A 16,856-nucleotide genomic window follows, 5' to 3' on the forward strand; every position below is an offset into this window, starting at 1 on the left:
GGATGGAAGACAGAGAGGGATGTGCAAAGGCAAAAAAGTTTCCACATCCCATGGTAAGATTTGCATGGAGTCAGCCTAAAACACCTGACCTTTCCATCTTGGTAATAAATGGAATTGAGTTTCTCAAAGTCTTGAAGAATTTCAATAAACACCAACTGCATGGCTATATGATCTAGCTTGTTGCTGCCAGTACCTGCTTTCATTAGGCTAAGAACAGTATTTGGCTAGAGTTCCTTTTCCCAGTAGTGGACAGCCTGCTGTTGGGTAAGGTGTTTTTTTTAAACTATTAGTTTTTCTTTTGCTTTTTTTGCTTCAGTCCTCAGAGCCAGACCTTAAAACAAAATCCAGCTGTCTGTTGTAATTAAATTTTAATGATTCAAGCCGGGTGATTTTTTTTTTCCTTTTCCATTTTGCATCCAAAGTTGAATTACACTTGAGATGATATTGAGCTGCTGTTCTCCACCAACATTTCCTGCAGGATCCTGCATTTATGTTCATGGATGAGAATGGGAGAAGGGACCTACCTTTGCAAATGTGGTCACTCCGTTGTGCTTTAAATGGACTCAAATCAAGGCAGTGGTTTATTGCATATATATCACATTTACATACCTCTTTCCTTTTATGTGCTACTTAGATGTGGCAGAGAAATCGGTGTTCCTTCACCTCCTTCTAAGGTCACACGTTCCCTCTCTGCTAGGGCATGATCTTTGTGATCCTGAAAAGCAGGAACCTCTTGCCCTCCCTTCTTGCCTGGTCTTCTGTTTTGCCTCCTGGAAAAGACTCAGCATATTAATAAGTTTGGCCTCGGCAAACAGCCAGGAGACAGAGCCTACTTCCAACAGGGAACAAGAGTCTTTCAAGAGTCCTCAGATATGGAGAGAAGGGTTACCACCTGCCTTGTTCACTGCTTAACTTTCAGTTCCTCTTGCAGCACACCTGTACAGGCACAACAGTATGTTGTAGCTGCTGGCATCCGTCTCGAGAGACAATGGAATGTGCCTCTGGAGTCAAAGTCAATCTGCTGGAGAATCACAGTGACTGCTGTGGCTGCAGAGACCAGTACAGTGGTACCATGAGTTACAAATGCCTCAGGTTACAAACGCTTCAGGTTACAAACTCCGCTATATGAAGCCGCTGGGAGAGATCATCAGGGGGTTTGGGCTGGGTGTTCAACAGTATGCAGATGATACCCAGCTCTACCTATCTTTTAAATCAGAACCAGTGAAGGCGGTGAAGGTCCTGTGTGAGTGCCTGGAGGCGGTTGGAGGATGGATGGCGGCTAACGGATTGATGTTGAATCCTGACAAGGCAGAAGTACTGTTTTGGGGGGACAGGAGGCGGGCAGGTGTGGAGGACTCCCTGGTCTTGAATGGGGTAACTGTGCCCCTGAAGGACCAGGTGCACAGCCTGGAAGTCATTTTGGACTCACAGCTGTCCATGGAGGCGCAGGGCAATTCTGTGTCCAGGGCGGCTGTCTACCAGCTCCATCTGGTAAGCAGGCTGAGAACCTACCTGCCCGCAGACTGTCTCGCCAGAGTGGTGCATGCTCTGGTTATCTCCCACTTGGACTACTGCAATGCGCTCTACGTGGGGCTACCTTTGAAGGTGACCCGGAAACTGCAATTAATCCAGAATGCGGCAGCTAGACTAGTGGCCGCCAGGACCACATAACACCGGTCCTGAGAGATCTACATTGGCTCCCAGTACATTTACGAGCACAATTCAAAGTGTTGGTGCTGACCTTTAAAGGCCTAAACGGCCTCGGTCCTGTGTACCTGAAGAAGCGCCTCCACCCCCACCATTCAGCCCGGACACTGAGATCCAGCACCGAGGGCCTTCTGGCGGTTCCCTAATTGCGAGAGGTGAGGTTACAGGGAACCAGAGAGAGGGTCTTCTTGGTAGTGGCACCCGCCCTGTGGAATGCCCTTCCAGCAGATGTCAAGGCAATAAGTAACTATTTTACTTTTAGAAGACAACTGAAGGCGGCCGTGTTTAGGGAAGTTTTTAATGTTTGATGCTGTACTGTTTTTAATATTCGGTTGGAAGCCGCCCAGAGTGGCTGGGGAAACCCAGCCAGATGGGCAGGGTATAAATAATAAATTATTATTATTATTATTATTATTATTATTATTATTATTATTAACCTGCAAGAGTTACCTCGAGTTGAGAACTTTGCCCCAGGATGAGAACGGAAATCGCGTGCCACCGGCACAGCAGCAGCAAGAGGCCCCATTAGCGAAGCCACACCTCTAGTTTCAGGTTAAGAACGGACCTCCAGAACAAATTAAGTTCGTAACTAGAGGTACCACTGTACCTCATAACTGCTGCCTCCCGTGTTGTCTCTGCTGCATTAGCAGCACTGAAGTGACCTCTCTGGGGCGCAAGCCTGAGTTGCACTTCAAGATCCCCAAGAGAATAAAGAAACAAAATTTAGGCCACAACTTTATTGGTTACAGAATGTGAGCGGTATTGGCTTAGGGATTGGCAACAACAGACTATACTGTATCTGACTCCTGCCCACCTTGCAAGAAGTCTGGAAAGGTAAAACACCAGTAGGGGGAGCCCCACCAATGTGGATTGACTCGAGCCCCCTTGAGTTCCTGCTGCGGTCGTGGCATGGCCCTAGCCCCTCCCTGGGCTTTGGACAAGATCCATACCCCCAGATTCCTTTAACGGAATACCCTTAAGCATGGAGGGACAGGTGATGGCCGCACCTCTACTCCCCCCCCCACTGCTATTCCAATGCCTAACCGCCACTCGAGCCCAAAGCTCACCGCTAAATGGTCCATGGGGTCACGAAGAGTCAGACATGACTAAACAACTAAACAACAACAATACCCTCACACATGCAACCAATCTCTTATGCCTTTGATAATATTGGCCAACCAAACCAGTACCTCGTAACTGCTGCCTCCCGTGTTGCCTCTGCTGCATTAGCAGCACTGAAGTGACCTCTCTGGGGTGCAAGCCTGGGTAGTGCGTATGGAGGTCCTGGGCTGCCCAGACAAACAAGACATAACTCTCAGCCACTGTTAGCCATCCTGGTGCCCTCCCATTTTGAAGTTTTGGATTGGCTGGGGTTGAGGTCCAAAACACAGGAAGTGGCCTTTTACTGTGCCAGACCAATGGTCCATCTAGATCAGGACTGGACTCCACACAGAAAGGCAGTAACTCTTCAGGATTTGAGGCAAGAGACATTCCTAACTCTACCTAGAGATGCTGGAGATTGAAACTGGGACCTTCTGCATGCAAAGCAGATTGTCTACGACTGAGCTACGCCTCCTCTCTGTCTGAAGGGCACCATGTAGGAGATGACTTAGCTAGATAAATAGTGCTTGCCCTCATCATGATTCATAAACCTAATTCCTTCCTCTTTATCTTCACTGTTAGAGAAAAGGCTAGAGAACCGTTAAAGGTACTTTCTTGCTTGATTCTGAATCAGACTACATTTACTACCTTTTCAACCAGTGAATTTCAGCACTTTTTTTGCTGGTAAAAAGAATGGGGGTGGGGGTGGGGGTGGGGACACTTCCTTCCCATTGACACTAATTCTCTTTCATAGCCTGTAGATGGAGCTTGTGCATGGAGATTGCTGTGTAATATTTATTCCACGCCTGCATATTCAGATTTTGAAAACAAGGGTACTGTCAGTCTAATGGCTTCACTCTGTGATGAATTTCATTGCTTTGCCAACTACCTTTCCATGAATGCTAATGTGACCATTGTTTTTACAGTGTTTGCAGTGTGTTTTGGAAACCACTAAGTGATGCCTGTCCTGTACGGGATAGGATTCTGATATGCTACACCAGTGAATTCATGTAAAAATAAGTGTGGTAACAGACTTGTACTAGCAGGGCACTATGGCTTGTATCCCACACATTGCAAACAGATATGCAATGGGACTTCCTATCTTCCCCCTCACTCCCCCAACTATTCGTGCCCCAAAATTTGCTCTAGAGTTTGCCTCCTCCCAAAAAGAACTGATTTTGAGTCCATTCCAGTTCAATTCACAGTTCGTTCATGTGGTCCTTGGCATTCCCTCTCTCATCAGAATTTTACAAGCTGTATTGCTAAACTATAGTTAAAGGTGGTGTGGGGGAATATCAACACCAACAATATAGTGCCAATATTAGTGTTATTTATTTCCTCCAATATTTATGATATTTAAACTTAAACAGCAGCGTCTTTTTTCATATAGGCAGAAATGCAAAACACAATTGCCACAATCAAACACAAATTGTTATGAAGCATTATGAAATTGAATTGAATTAAAAACTGCCCAAAGTTCCACCACAAAAGAAATTTAATTCACATTCAGTTGACCTGGAAAGCATAAGAACTACTTCAGATGTAATTCATATATTTTTTAAAATTAATCCAGTGAATTAGTTAATCTGAATTAGTTCTTTCCAAGTACTGTTTCTAACACATTCTTTGAGGGATCCCCAGTGCAGAAAGATGAAAGTACAATTGAAAACCGATCAATGAATGCAGAATTACTGCTCCCCACATCAAATGGGGATCACCTTTTGCATGGTCGCGTGCAGCCCCCCTGGACCTATGCGGCTCCCGGCAGTACAGCCTGGCTTTGCCCCCCAAGCCGGACACCTAGAGGTCTCCGCCTACCTCTGCCAGTTATCCTATCCCGGCTGGGGAGTTGTTTCCAGGAGATTTGGCCAGGTAATGGGAGAGACTGCCCTGCACACACAATAGAGGGCGGAACTTACCTGGGAATCCTCAGTCGGATTTTTTTTTAAAAAAATTATTGCAATCCATAGACCCACAAAGCAGTTTCAAAACAAGATACAGTTAAAACAACCAAACAACAGGCAAAAGAGACCGAGGTAGTCATTTTGCTATGTCTAGAGTATGAAGGTCTTTTTTTCTTGCGACCTCCGGAAGAAACTTTGCCACAGTCAGTGTAATACCATTTGACCTATCCTCCAGAAGGTATTTAATATGGGAGGATTCAGATTTTCCCGGCAAATTTGCTAGTAAGGGTTTAGTCAGTTGATCCCTTGCTTGCTCGTACTGCCCACAATGCAGTAGGATATGGTTCATGCAATCAACGTCCTGAGAACATAAACAAAGCCTATTCTGATAGGGGTTGCTTCTCAATCTACCATTTAAAACTCCCGATGTAAATACATTTAATCTAGCAGTGGTAAATAAATGCCAATAGGTGGGTAGGGACAAATTCCTAAGATATTCCTAAAATATGAGGCTAACTGAAAGTTGTGCCCATACTGGATTCCAGCTGCAATCAGGCCACAGATTACATTGGATCTGGATTGCAGGTCACTATGTGAGATGTCCCAAAGCCTTTGCCTCAGGGATACAAGGGTGGTTTTGTAGCCCAGTTGATACAAAAGGGATGGTGACAGTCCAATCAAGGTGCAAGCCAAATATTTAAATTCCCTGAAACTATGCTAGAAGGCTGAGGCTTGTGGATATCATAAAGGCAATGCAACAAGATGATGTATGATAGAGGGAGGTGGTCAGGATCTTGTTCCTCAAGACAGCATTTGTGTACATGTGCAGAAGTTATGTGGGTGTGTTCCCAGGTTCACTCCAGGTATGTATTCTCTGTACTTACGTTGCCTAGACAGATCTTCTGACTCTGCAGGAGGAGGATTAGAAGGAGGACACAGATTTTCATGAAACAAACCAACCAAAAAAGTACTGTACATGTGCATCTTGTCTGTCATCAATCCTGCTATGAACATTTGGATGGGAAAAGTGCTTCAAGGCAAGTTGTAGGAGGCTAGAACAGATGGCACTGGCCATCACTTTGAGAGAACCGAGAACTAATGTGCTGGTCAGATGGCACACAAAGACAAATTATGCAATCATTTATGTAAAGTGAAGTGACAGTTCGCCAACCAGAATGAGGAATGTGAAGCTCAAGAGATGATTGGGCAGTCATGGCCTGTAGACTGAAAACAAAATTCATGGCAGCTATAAGCTGGGTCAAAAGCAAACCCTGGAAAGGAAGGTCAGAGTCACTTATTAGAATAGGGGACTATCTTATTTCCATTGCTCTTTGATATCTACACGAAGCCATTGAAAGTAGTCATTAGGAGTTTGGGGGCTGAGGTTCCATCAGTATGCTGAGAAATTTCACCTCTATTTCTCCATAATGTCTGAATCAGGAAAGGTCATACAGTCTGTGGGTCATTACTTGGAGATAGTGGTGAAACGGGTGGGTAAAATAAGCCGAGTTTGAATCCTGGCAAGATGGAGGCACTGCATTTGACACATTGGTCAGTTGCCTACCCTGGATGTAGTTGCACTCCCCCTGAAAGATTTCAGAATCCAGCTAATATTTGGAATATTGAAAGGGAAAATAAAGGTTGCAGTTCTCCTGTAGCAACTACGAAACAATAGATAGTCCTTATCAGCTCAAGAGGAATCCCTCAGGTCTGTGTGAAGCAGAGGTTACCAAGGTGGCAGGAGGATGTTGGGGTTTTGAGCAAGGTATGCTGTGAAGAAAAAAGGGGAACAGAGGAGTTCTCAATGTGCTGCTGGAAAAGCCAGAACTCCATGCTGCAAGTCCGAAACCATCTTGGCAAGCCGGGAGAGATGTCTTGGACTCCAGGGCTACACTGGTGTGTAGAACAATCACCTCTTGAGATGACCATGCTGTAAGATCTGGGCTCCCCCCTGGTGTAAATATGTGAATAAATCAACTTTATTAAAGCTATGACAGCATCTGCTTCTTATTGCTTCTCAAAGGAACATAGACCACAGGTGAGGGCCTGCCCCCAACCCTGGAATCTTGCCACAATTCAGCAGAGATTGGGGGTTAACTTTTGCATATTTTAAAGAGTGGTTGTGAATAATTCTATTATTATTATTATTATTATTATTATTATTATTATTATTATTATTATATCAAGCAATGTATACAATTTATGGAATAAATAGTAAATGCTAAGCACCAACTGATGCAGCACGAAAGGATGGGATAAAATGGGCAATTATATATATGATCTTCACATCACTGCACTCTTTTCCAATGAACCTGCTGCCTTTTTGTCATCTCATCACCTGCATATCAGCAGAGCAAAAAGTGCTGTGTCCCTTTGTTTCATCTCTGCTCAGAACATATTTGCCTGCATCCCTCTGGGTAACGGTTGGCTGTCTTTCATAAGCAGGCTAGCCAACAGTTACAATTCTTAAGCAGTAGACAATTGCCCCCATTTGGATAGAGAAGCTGTCGAAAGCACTTTCCCCTTCTTGGTTTATCTTTTCCCATGTGTGCATTCTATGTTGTGGCACGTCCAACAGAGTATCAAGTCCGTCGCTGCACCGAGATGTTCCACTGCTGCCACACATGACACTTTCTCCCGGCTTCCACAGTGTGGAAAAATCTCAGAAGTTTGTCCTTGAAAGGAATATATTCAAACCCACTCCGCTTTTATATATATATATATATATATATATATATATATATATATATATATATATATATATATATATACCGTATATATGCAGGAGGCTATGACTTGTGAGATTCTTGCTTATGTGCTTTTTATGCTGGTTTCAAATTGCTTTAACTGCAAATGGTTATGAGCTGCCTTGTGTATGCTTTTTGAAGTTTTTAAAAAAATGAACAAAAGAACAAATTTCAAGACCTCTGGGGGATGACCTCAGAGAAGAAGAAACCCCTTACAAATGGTTAGAAATTGCATCATTATTCCTGAACATAATCACTTGTCACATTTACCTTTTGTAATAGCTGGAGAAGTGAATGTATAATTTGACTTGGGACTGAACCAATCTAGAAAAAAATGGGAGGTAAATTTCAGAGGTGAGCAAGTATCTACCTTTAAACCTATACATGTCCTCCCTAGAAACCTTATCTTACACTTGGAGAAACTGAACCCAGAAACAAATCTAACCTAATTATTATTATTGGTGAGGGGAACACCTTTTAATTTGAAATATTAAGGGCCAAATAGGGGAGAGAACATTACTACAGAATTTGTAGCTGCAAGGGGTAAGGAAGATAAAATAAGAATGAAATAGCTTCTTATTTTTTGTTTGTTTTTATATCTCCTGCTTTATTTCGGGAAATTGACATGCATTGTTGATAAGAGGCATAATTGACAAGTATTAGGGGTATGAAGTTAATCTAAATATTTGCCCAAATGGTGCAATAAACTTGAGCCAATTTTTATGGCTTAAAAGTTGAGTTTCCACTTTCTTAAATCGCTGCTCATTTTCACCGATCTCCTTGGAACGTGCCTGCATGCTAAAACAATCAATAATAGCAACCACCACAGGGCAACAGAAATCATTACACTTGATTTGTTTCATTACAAGCCTTGTAATAGGAAATAATCTTATCACTCTGTTGGTAATGCTCCGATATCCTGCAAGTTACAAAACAGCATAGCAGTTGGATAGAATCGTTTTGGGAAATTTCAGTGTTGTGGAAAGCTAGTTAACAACAGAAGTGTTTATTGCACATCGATGCAAAATAAGCAAAAAATAGAGATGGAGTCTCTTCCCTGTGGAACGTGCCTTCAAGATTTTGACAGTGATGGCAACAACAAAGATTGGAAATGGGAGAGGAAAAGAGAAAGAGAAAGCAAGGGTAATAGGAGAAGAATGTGCAGAAATGCAGTTAAGTTTAGGCAGTTACCACCTTTCTATGGAGGTGGAAAGGAAAAGGGCTAAGCCAGAGTAAGGATTTAAGAAGGCATTGTTTTCTATTCTATTCCCTGGATTTGACACATGCAGAAATGTTTCCATTCTGCTGCAGTTCACCCTCCACCAAGAACTGCATTATTCATCTTGCTGTTGGCTATGCTGAAAATTCCTAGCATAAATCATTTAGTCATATTTGCCAACCCCATTTCATTTCAATGCAAAGGGAACTCGGTGCAAATGGTGTGGGGGTGGGGGGTCTATGTAATCAATCATGTATTGTTTGCAGACTGAAAGCAACAACAGTGAATGCTGATTGTATTCACTGAATTGATTTCCGTTCCAGATATGGTATGAATAAGTAAATGCTGGCAATCTCCGCTCCTGTTTCCATTTTCATGATAATTTTCTGACATCCTTAAGCCACAGACATATTGGAAGAGATCATTAATGTTCCTAGGCACAAACTCTGGGGCCCAAGTCTAGGGGCCCATACACTCTGCGTTCAGGGGGCACCACAAACGATACTCCCTGGCACGTTCCTCTCACCAGCCTTAGACTGAGCATATGTTGGCTGCCAATCTCTGGAAAATCACTGCCTGCAAAGGGGTTTAAATGCACTTGAAAACCATAGTGGCTGGTGCCCACTGGGGGTGTTAAAGTGGAAGATTGACCAGGAGTAAGTGGAGCAAGAGATGGCAAGATAGAGGCAAAGCTAAAGAAGAAATGGGAGTATGAAATTAGATTAATGATTGCACCAAGGTGTCCAGGGAATGGACCTAGGGAACAGGCCCCAATCTGAAGTTCCTGTGAACATAGATTACTTTGCCAAAAAGCGAAATAAGTCAGCAAATTCATGTCCCTTGGTGGGTATCCAAACACTCAGAGATGAGACAGATCCCCTAAACCCTGGCAAAGCAGTGGAAATTTAGGTTGTAGGGCCTTTAAAATACCCCCTTCTAAGTGGCTTCTAGAGTTTCCCACTTCCCTTATATAGAAAGAGACCACACTTTTAGCAAGTTAAAAATGGTTTACTTACAAACACTTCAAAGGTCAGATTCATGTGCTTTTCCATACAGCAGCAAAAAGAGACAGGCAGTAAAACTTAGGTTCCAAAATGGTAAGAGTTTCTAAATCATTTGTATAGAAACACAAAGATAGATTGCTTAAGCCAATGCACTCTAAGCTTGGAACATCCATCTTAGACCTCCTTACTGGTAGAGTTCACATGGTGGAAAGTGAAAGAACAAAGAGTTTCATAGCCCTTACTCCCAAAGTGAGGGGGAGTGACTTAGCTAAGCCTGACAGGACAGCTTACTCTATGGCCTTAACCCCTTCATGCATTAATTATAATTAAGCATGAGGCTGGATATCCCAAACATACAACTGAAGCAGCTAGTTTTTATTAGCACGGCCACTTGCCTCTATCAGTACTACATCCTGAAGACAATGTATCATTGCTGTTCCCTAAAGGTGGGTGCTAATTGCTAATATTCCCAGGGGAATATCTAAAAGCATCCAATTAGCTTCAAATGCTTCTGCCTGGATGACAGACTACAAGACAGAAGCTGAGGCTTTGCCCATAGTGAAAACGCCACCCTTCCCCCAAGAAATTGTTGGGCATTTTCTCTCCCCCTAGAGCCATTCACTGAAATGCTTCCCTCCCTTTCTCTGTCCACAAATAGGGTGGAGAATTTCAAGAGGCCATTTGCATACAGTTCTAGGAATGTCTCATTTCACTAAAGAGCCAAAAGAGAAAAACCCAGTGAAAAAGTTTTTTTTCACCATCCATTGGAAGAAGAGGGGAAAAAGAGACCCAATGCACCTCCTCTGGGGAGGAAGGTCCAAGTGAAAATGTATTATTATTATTTTTAAAAAAAATCTTTAATATTCTCTGTGCCTCCATAGCCAATTATCTTGACCTAATTCATGATGCAGGATGAAGCTACAGCAACCCTGTTATCTTTGCTTAGTTTGCTGGGTTTGCTTAATGGAAGATCTGCGCACAGGCACACACACACACACACTTACATTTGCTTATTTACATTTGCTGGCAATGAATTTGCATACATTTCATATTTCTCCATCTGTTTTAGAGCCGGTTAGATGAGTCCTCAACAAGCTCCAAGCCCCCTTTAGACATCGTTGTCTGTGCATTTCCTGAGCTCGGCAGTCTTCTAATGGAACCAATAGATCTAGGTGACAGGCCTATATGATTTAAAGAGGTTCATTAGGGCTATGATGAGCCGCACAACTATCTTGTTTACTCACAGTTAGCAATTCCACTCTCTGCCTTTATCTCAAAATAAATAAATAAATCCCCATTATACACTGGGTGACATATTCCCCCCCCCCCCAAATAAAATAAAATTCAAGTACTGACGCTTCAGGCATACATCAAAGCCTTACCAATTATGCATATGACCACCATTCAAAGGAGGAAATGCTATCGCTGCTCTTCCCTTAATCTCTGCAACATTGTACTTGCAATGCCTGTTACATGCACATAGGTTACTGGGTTCACTGCTGGGAAATGGTGGGTTTGCTGCTGCTGCTGCTGCCGCTGCCGCCGCCACCGCTACCACTACTGCCAGACCCACAGGTGCTGCAATCACCCAGCTGCTTTCCTCCACCATGTTGGGAACTAAAGTGGGCAACAGTGATCAGGGTTCTAGACCATGCATCCAAGCTTGCTGACTCTGCCACCTTAGTCATATTGCATGGCTGGCTTAGCCAGTGTGTTCAGATTAACAGCTCATAGCTTCACTTAGTGTCACTTCTGAGCTGCCACAGTTGCTGCTGAGCAGGTGAACAAACTGCACACATGCACTTCATTCCCATTCAAATGAGACTGGAGTAGTCTACACCCACATTTAGTTGAATATGCATATGGGAAGCAGCTTTGGTTTTTCCATTCATACCAGTAGGCATTCCCTTTTGAGTTTGTCCCCGTCTTCTAATTTGCTGAGTCAATTGTGTCAATTCAGTACAGACAGGGCATGTGTGCAGATAGCTGTGTGTGCACCTATTATATATATATATATATAATCCCTTCCCAAGAAGTGTGCAAAGTAGACAGTCAGGCCATTTTAAATTTGCTTGTGCTGTTTTTTGGTTTTGCGCAAATCTGAGGTATCAAACAAAAAACTATATACATATAAAAGTTTAAGCTGCTGTCACACCCTAATGAGAATGGAGGAAAATATATGAAACCATGCACAAACTTTTCAGATTGCTGCCCGATATATACGGGGTGGAAATTATTAACATTGTGCAGTTTTCTGGTTTTGTGCAAATCTAAGGGATCAAAGGGTCGGGAGAGTACTCCTCTTTTCAAGAGGGCACTGGAAATAGTTGTGAGCATTACCAGAAAAAAAATGAGGAATTGTGAGCATAAAAAGGGGGAGTAACAGAAATATGATCATAGATCTGCCCACATTTAAGCACCAAAACAAATAGTCTGCAGCCCCAAAGGGAGTGCTTTGAAGCCCAATTTCCCCCAATTAGTTGGATTTTTCCTGTATTGAGTAAACTTGAATTTACAAGGAAGAAACATCAAGATTCATGGCTTTTTTGAGAGCAATGTAATGTGGATTATGCAAATTAAATGGGAATGCAAACAGCTGCAAACACAATGTAAACTCTTAATGTGGACAAGCCCTTACTTAAACTCCCATCAGCTTCATCAGCATGACCAGTGATCAAGATGATGGGAATTAAAGTCCAGCAAGTTCTGGAGAGCCACAGATTATCTGCCCTTGACATAAGTGCTTGAACGCAGTTGCACACATTCAGCATGTATGAGGATGGGAGCAGAGAAAGGGAAGAGGTCAAAACTGAGCATGTGAGGCCGAGAGGGAGAAATACATGTGTATGAAATTTAAATATACGAAAATCAATTATGGAACAGCAAAACTCAGCCGGTAGAGCATGAGAGTCTCAATTGCAGGGTCATGGGTTCAAGGAGCCCCATATTGGGCTAAAGATTCCTGCATGGCAGGATGATCCTCATGGCCCCTTCCAACTCTACAATTCTATGATTCTATGAGAAGTCAAATGAAATTAAATCTGACAACATTACTCAGTACTTGCAGAGTACTCCTATGTATGTGCCTACTCAGAAGCAAGCCAAATTACATTCATCGAGACTTACTCGTGGGTAAGTGAGGACTGGATTGCACCAGAGGGAAAGGTATACAATATATCAGTGTTTCCCAACCTTGTGCCTCCAGATGTTTTGAGACTACAATTCCCATCATCCCTAGCTAGCAAGACCAGTGGTCAGGAATGATGGGAATTGTAGTCCGAAAACAGCTGGAGGCACAAGGTTGGGAAACACTGCAATATATGATATAGAAAAGCACCACATAGCCCAACCATTAAACAGCAACAAAGCAAAGCCTCCTCTTTTTTTTTCTACATTAAGATTCTGCTCGTATCTGTTAGAGCAATATTAACCTTTTGAATTTATTTAGAAACTCATTAGTGCTTTCTACATAGTCCATTCTTTTCCTGATTAGCTCTCCTCATTACAATTCAAATTTCTTTCTGCTACATTTACCACATTGTCCTGCTTCCTTTCATCTCTATTGTTGTTCAGCTTAATTTATTAAGGTAGTGAAAGAGGAGCAGGCAAGGGAGGGTGAGCGGGGAGGAGAAATCAGTTGACATTGCAGACTTCATATTTATTCCCAGGCTTCTCTGGGGAAAGGATGCACAGGAAGCTTGGAGAGAAGAGGAGGGAGGAAGCCTCGCGGCAAAGAGGGATGCACTGTTAACTTCTCCCAACCTTTTGTATTGGTAGGCTGCTTTATTTTTCACTCTTCACTGATTCCATCACACAGTGATCTAGTGCCTATGGAAATAAGAAAAGGAACAATAGAGGATACTGGCAGAGTTCTGATGCATTTGTACCATGAGAGCACCAAGTAATGCACAGAGGCCGTCTTAATAATAGAACCCAGATCACAGTGCAGAGAACAAGAACACAACCCCGAACAGAGGCCAGTGCTTTTCAGTCTCCGGGTGGGCATCTACACTACTATGTGAAAAGCATTTGGAAACATCCACTGAGCCAAAATGTCACTGCCAGATTGTTGCCCAGGACTTGTCCAAAGGAGTACAGTGGTATCTCACTTCAGGTTACAAACACTTTGGGTTACAAACTCTGCTAACCCGGAAGTAGTACCTCGGGTTGCTAACTTCTCCCCAGGATGAGAATAGATATTGCGCGCTGGTGGCGCGGTGGCAGCAGGAAGCCCCATTAGCGAAAGTGTGCCTCAGGTTAAGAATGGTTTGGGGTTAAGAACGGACCTCCAGAATGAATTAAGTTTGTAACCCGAGGTACCACTGTATATTATTCCAACCCTTTGCAATATTCACTGGCTCCCTATTGTTTGCGGGCTCAGTTCAAGGTGCTTGGTCTTACTTTTAACGTTTAAGACCATTTCCTCTCATGTGCTCTCTGTGCCACAGACTGATCAACAAAAGAAGTCCTTCTCCCCTGCCAATGGAAATACAGCAGCTGAGTATTAAAAGAAGAGCCTGTTCAATTGGGATGCCTTCCCCAGAGAAACCTTCCTGGCCTCTTCATTTTCCATTCCATTGGTGCTGACCTTTAAAGCCCTAAACAGCCTCGGTCCTGTATACCTGAAGGAGCGTCTTGTTGAAGATTCACCCCCATCATTCAGCTCGGACACTGAGATCCAGCGCCAAGGGCCTTCTGGCAGTTCCCTCATTGCGCAAAGTGAGGTTACAGAGAACCAGACAGAGGGCCTTCTCGGTAGTGGCACCCGCCCTGTAGTGGCACCCTCGGTAGTGGCACCCTCCCATCAGATGTCAAGGAAATAAGCAGGTATCCTATTTTTAAAAGACATCTGAAGGCAGCCCTGTTTAGGGAAGTTTTTAATATTTAAAGCTGTGTTGTTTTTAACACTCGATTGGAAGCAGCCCAGAGTGGCTGGGGAAACTCAGCCAGATGGGCAGAGTATGTATGCATGCATGTATGTATGTATGTATGCATGTATGTATAAATAAATAATTCTACTATCTTGTTAATAAGGGGTCAGCAAACCTTTTCAGTGGGGGGCCGGTCCACTGTCCCTCAGACCTTGTGGGGGGGGGGGTGGACTATATTTTGAAAAATATATATGAATGAATTCCCATGCCCTACAAATAACCCAGAGATGCATTTTAAATAAAAGGACACATTCTACTCATGTAAAAACACGATGATTCCTGGACCATCCGTGGGCCAGATTTAGAAGGTGATTGGGCTGGATCCGGCCCCCAGGCCTAAGTTTGCCTACCTATGCTGTTAATGCTTCAATATTTAAGGAAGCACTTTGGTGAGGCTGATTTGGCTGTGTCTCCCCTCCCCACGCTTCACTGCAAAGTTATATTTTTGATCAGTTGTTTGTTGATTGTGTTGTGGGTTTCTTTGTTTTTAATTGACAAAAAGGTGTCTTTGCTTTTTTCTGTCAGATTTTTTTCTTTTGAAAACCAAAGCAAACCAGATGATATTGTCTTCTCCTGGATTGTGGTCCTAGAAAGTGCTTTGTTGCTGTTGTAAGAAACAAGAGGAATATCTTAATAAAAGTGTCATAGGTGCCACTGCAAAATGGCTCCCAGTACTCCATATTGGTGAGTTCACAATAAACCTGCAAAATGTTACATTCAATTTACTTGTATGATCACAACATTATAAATAAATTGGGAAAGAGTGGGAAAAATCAAAATATGTGGTAGAAGAATGTCAGAAGGAGGCAGTCACTGGTCAGTCTTCAAGGGCAATCCCACATGCAGCACATTGCAATAGTCTGAGTATACAATTACCAGGTGCATTGTGCCAAAATTTATTTCCCAGGTTTTTCTGGGTGCTTTGAGAATGAGGCAGAAAAAATGGAAGCCTCTTTGGCAGAAGTTTTTTTTGGGTTTTTTTAAGATACTGCAAGACCAATTAGGCCACTGCACTAAATTACACAAGCTAACTCATGCTCCCAGCACCCGAGGAGACCTCCATTCCATATTCCCCTCCTATCTATAGAGGATTTCCCATTCATTCCAAAGGATTCACACCCAGCATCCTTCCTTTGGATCATTCACCATAGACAGGGCATTGCCGCACACAGATGATGTCACTCCAGGCTTAATCTTCCATCAAGATTCTGAATGTATCACCTACAACATTTATATGAACTGATTAAAAGCAAAACACCTAATCAGCAACAAAAACAGCCTGTACTTGGTTGACAGCACTAATTAGAAACAACCAGGTGGCTGTTGTGTATTGTCACACATTCATTTAGTTTCACGTACAACTGTAACATTTGCATGCGTGGAGAATATCAATTAGTTTTTGGATCGTGACATAAATTGTGAATTGCAATGGTTCTCAACCAGCAGCATGGTGCAGCCCCCCACCCCCCACCCCCAATACAAGATAAAAACTTAATGGGACATGGACATGGAATTAGAATTAAAATGGCTGCAATCTTAATATAAATCTTTTGGGAAGTAAGTTGTATTTATTCAATGGGATGTGTTGCTGATGTGGGTAAGTAGACATCTCCCTTCATTCAGTGGCGGAGCTTCATGCTCCGGCACCGGGGGGGGGGGAGCGGAGAGCAGGTGGGGGCGGGGCTGGCATGCGTCGTGGGGGCGGGGTGCACCACCTGCGGGGGGGGGCAGCCGCAATGGCACCCTGCCGGGATCGCGCTGTTGGGGGCAGTGCTCTCCCCCTTCACTCCTCTTCCTCCGCCAGTGCCATTATTCCTTTACTGTTGTTATATGGTTGGACTTAACAGACAAAATGGGTTGTGATTAATACATAAGTCTGATTTGCAACATTAATTAATCCAAACCTACCTACCCTGACTTAGTGCAGGTATATTTGCTATTTGAGAGCTTGGAGATGGCATCTTCTGCTGCTTGTTGTGTGGAAGTGATTCTATCACTAGTCCAAGCATTGAATGAGTGATATAACTAGTCTTTGCTCTTCAGTGCCTAAAAACATGAAAAGTGTACCAAGGATGCTCTGTCAGCATCATCAGCCCGTGAGCCAGCACACCTTGTGGTCAATGAATATGTCAAGGCTCACAGTGGACATCCTACCTCCAGGTCCCCTTAAGGCAGTTCAGCACGAGAACTTCATTAAAATAAACCTCCCTTCACTGCCCTGATGTCCCAGGGTGTTCAGAACA

Source organism: Zootoca vivipara, chromosome 7 (assembly GCF_963506605.1).
Source record: "Zootoca vivipara chromosome 7, rZooViv1.1, whole genome shotgun sequence".
NCBI lineage: Eukaryota > Metazoa > Chordata > Lepidosauria > Squamata > Lacertidae > Zootoca > Zootoca vivipara.